Raw genomic sequence first — 4479 nt, forward strand, 5'->3', positions numbered from 1 at the left:
AGCACACTTCGTGGGGAATATCATGTGCCATTAATAGGACTGACTGACGAGAGAGCCTGCTTTAGGGTCGCGTTTCTAGACCCACCTTGCGCCATCAGCCCAGACTGCTCAGGGTGTCTAAACTTTAAAGGAGGGTTGGCCCCGCACACGGGGGGCGGGCAATAAGTTTCCTTTTCTGGGAAGAAAGTGCAATCGGGGCAAGTGTGTGTCCTGTTGAACTTCTGAGTACATAGTGTAGGTGACATAGTTGGAGACTTAATTGGGGCTGGGTGGGACGCGGGTGGCGCTGTGGGTTAAACCACAGAGCCTAGGACTTGTCAATCAGAAGGTCAGCGGTTCGAATCCCCGCAACGGGGTGAGCTCCCATTGCTCGGTCCCTGCTCCTGCCAACCTAGCAGTTCGAAAGCACATCAAAGTGCAAGTAGATAAGTAGGTACCGCTCCGGTTCGCCAGAAGTGGCTTTGTCATGCTGGCCACATGACCCAGAAGCTGTACGCCGGCTCCCTCAGCCAATAAAGCGAGATGAGCACCACAACCCCAGAGTCGGTCACGACTGGACCTAATGGTCAGGGGTCCCTTTACCTTTACCTTGTTTGTTTTCAAAAAGACATTTTTATTGTATTGTATCCTGCCTTCCTGCCAGAGAAAGGAGCAAACTAGGAGCAAATTGCTAGGAGCAAACTAGCAATTCATATACTGTCATAAGGTGGGGACGGACGGACCTAAACCTAAGAAATTAATGAATGTCAGAATCTAGCTAATATTTAGGATAGGAAGGGAAAATGCAAGCTGTATAACTGTGCCAGATAAGGAGGCTCATGCAAACCATCCTGGCCAGGCTAGTTAAACATATAGCCTTAAAGAAGAGTCCTGGGCCGTTAAGGGCCATTGGCCATGCAAAAGAGCTGTCCTCCCCACCCCAGCTCAGAGGAGTTGGCAGAGCAGGAGAATTGGCAGGTTACCAAAGTGATGGAGGGCTGACAGAGAAAAGTGTCTTTACAGGAGGCTTGGGATTTTGGCAAGAGGTGTGCTGGGAAGGAGGAGGAGAACAAAGGTCAGAACTATCTTGGGTGCTGACTGGAGAGTCTGTAACCCAGAGACTGAGGAGCATGATTGGCTGATCTGGACTCAAGCTGGCTGAAGCTGTGGGAGAAGCAAAGAGAGACTCTCTGGAGATGTAATGCTGTGGGTTTTCTTTCTCTGTGTGTAGATTGAGGTTTATATAGGTGTAAAATAAACCATCTATCTTAAAACACTACAGCCTCTGCCATGCCCCGAATTCACAACGAAAACACGACCCTGGGTGAGTGTTTTGCTACTGCTCAGCAGAGATTGGAGTGGCATGTAACAATACAATTACAGTGGTACCTCGAGTTACAGACGCTTCAGGTTACAGACTCCGCTAACCCAGAAATAGTACCTTGGGTTAAGAACTTTGCTTCAGGATGAGAACAGAAATCACGCAGCGGCAGCGCGGCGGCAGTGGGAGGCCCCATTAGCTAAAGCGGTACCTCAGATTAAGAACAGTTTCAGGTTAAGAACGGACCTCTGGAATGAATTAAATTCTTAACCCGAGGTACCACTGTATAATCCCTTAAAACAGAGGTTTTCAACCCTTTTGAGTCCACAGCTCCCTTAACAAACTACATTCTTTCTGCGGCACCCCTGTGGGGCTCAGGAGCCCATTTACTGTATGTCACCCCTTGCCTGCAGAGCTGGCAGCCTCTCACCCTTTTTGGAACACCCTTGTGGAGTCTTCCCACAGCCTCCTCTCCTCTCCTCTCCCCTCTCCTTGAGAGTCCTCTGGGCAGCTGCTACTGCCACCCCTGGTCTCTGAGCTGCCCAGTCCCAGAGAGAGGTGCCTCCCAGAGGCACCATTAGCTTCTGGAGCTCATAGCCAGGGTTGCTGTAATAAACAGCTGTGCAAGCCTTTGGGAGGCAGAGACGCAAGAGGGCATCAGAGGAGGGAGGGAAGGAAGGAAAGAGGGACAGAGGCCAGTGTTGCCCATGGCACCCTGACCATCATTCAAGGCACCCCAGGGTGCCGCAGCACACTGGTTGAAAATCACTGCCTTAAAAGATCAATCATAAAAGCAAAGACAAGCAAAACATAGCACAAGCAGCAAGGGAATAGTCAAATGCATGCCAAAATAAGAAAACTAAGTGATATGAGACTGATTTTACTTCCCAGGTTGTATGCAAATGCATAATTTTAAAAGACATATCCTTACAAAATATGTTTCCTACAGGTGAAAGTGGGATGATGCAGATCTCCCAATCAGCACCCTCTTTTAAAAAATATTCAGTTTTTGAAGGTGGGGTAGCTATTGTCAGTTTCCAATAGCAGTTTCCAATGTGTGGAAGATTAGTCCTATAATTAGCTGGGAAAGGATGAGGATCAGAAAACAAGCAAGAAAACGAAAAAGAGGGACAACTTACAGATTTATAATCAGGGTGTGCTGTAGCCTGACAATAAGCGCTGATGGTTAACAGCTTCCAGGCTGAGATCTAAAGAACAAAGGGCATCGAAAGCGGGAAGACAGCAAAGTACAAGGTTCTGGAGACTGTGGAGCAATCAGTAGCCAGCTTGCTAAGAAATTACTCCTGTAAGGAAAGTGTTAGGCTCCTTACTGCAGTCTCTCTACCTAATTGCTGTAGGGAGGCATCTTTTCCTTAGCCATTTAAGGTTTTCACAGTGGTCATTATATTGACTCCACTGTTAGAGGCAGTAAGTCTCTGAATACCAATATGAGCAGAAGAGTCCCACACATGAGTCTTGCTTGTTTGACTCCCTATAGGATCTTCTTCACATCAAAAACAGACCTTTCCAAACTTTTATTTTACACACAATTTATTCGTCAAGTTCTGTCTTCAATCCAGATTTTAGCTGGGAAAGCTTTTCCTTTTTCTTAAACCCACTTCTCACCCTTCCAGCACTCTATTCATTTCCATGTCCAAAGTGATTTCTTATGCCCTTGCTAGAGTGATTTCTTATGCCCTTGCTAGAGTTCCCAACTGGATTATATGGGGGGGGGCACCCTACGCATGTGGGGCAGGGAAGAAGGCGAGGAACAGAGAACAGAACCTCCCCCAAGTCATTCTCTTGAGCTGGGTAGGTTCAGACCTTTGTGACTCATCATTGAGCCTACATTGTACCAGAGGTTTTTCTTGTAAATACTTCTTTCCCTCCAGGCCTTCCCCGATCCATAATACTGAACACTGTTTTTATTTGTTTGAATTAATTGAAACCCTGTTTTTATTGGTTTTTACATGCTGTTATACTGTGATTTTACCAGGTTAGTGTTGTATTCTTGTTTTAATTATATTGCTTATTATTTTTACGTTTTATAGCATGTAGAGTTGTGTGTTATTTTTAACCATCAAGCCATTTATAAATTACTGTAAATGAACACATGAATAAAAGTTCACATTAATTGATCCTGAAGCAAATAGTGTACTGGACCTAGAAGGTATATTTCAACTAAAAGAGAACTTTTCAAACCCTAGCAATCCTAGGTCAGCTATACCCAGCCCAGTGGGTTTTGTCCTTCAAGGCAGGAACTTGACAATTTAAGGCAGTTTATTGAGGTCTTTGCTGTAGTGATCAGGTGCTGACGCTTTCCCTGCAGAGAAAGCATTTGACTGCTTGGGAATTTTCTGTATCACACTCTCTCTCAGCATTCATGCTATCTCTGGACTTAACATAATGGATTTAGTTACGGTATTTCCATCCAGTTCCAAAACTGTCACCTTGGAATCTATTTTGGATCTTATTAAGTTGGCTGGGGACATAAGCCAGGGCTGCCAATCATTTCTTCTGATTCCAGATCTTCTAGTATGTGCAATCTGGCAGATACTGAAGGAGTTAAGATTGGGGAGATTCAAACCCTGGCGCACATGAATGGAAAACACTCACATTCACACTGAGAAGAAACTTGAAAAAGTTCCTTCCAATAGCACTCCCTCATTCCTTACAAAGGACCATCCTGGAATGGCCCCCAATCTTGAGTGTTTGAAGAGGTTGTCCCCTATTGCTTAAAGGGGTGACAGCAATAAAGCCCCTCCATGACAGTTGAGCAACGGCAAGTGGCTGGATGTCAACCCATATGTTCAAGTTCCTGTTTTATGCTAATGATGCATTTTTGTTGCTTTCATATCTTTAAATATTTCTGCCAGCCCTGATTAAATACAATATGAGATGCTGAGAATCTCACTGGCTGTAAAATAAATTGGGATACATCTGTTGCTTCTCTGATTAGCAATTTCAGTTTTAGTATGCGTTTGGGTGAAAAAGTGTTTAACATTTCAAATGACTATATAAAACACTTAGAAAGGAAAGGTCCCAAGGTTGTTAATCATATAGTACATTTCCATATGAGAACAGTTTTGGAAAATATCTATCTGCACTTGCCCTGAGTTTATAGAGTGAAATTGGTATCTTGAAAATGAATGGGTCATTTACCGGTATATTCTTAGAGA

Source organism: Podarcis liolepis, assembly GCF_965112155.1.
Source record: "Podarcis liolepis genome assembly, chromosome: 1".
Taxonomy (NCBI): Eukaryota; Metazoa; Chordata; class Lepidosauria; order Squamata; family Lacertidae; genus Podarcis; species Podarcis liolepis.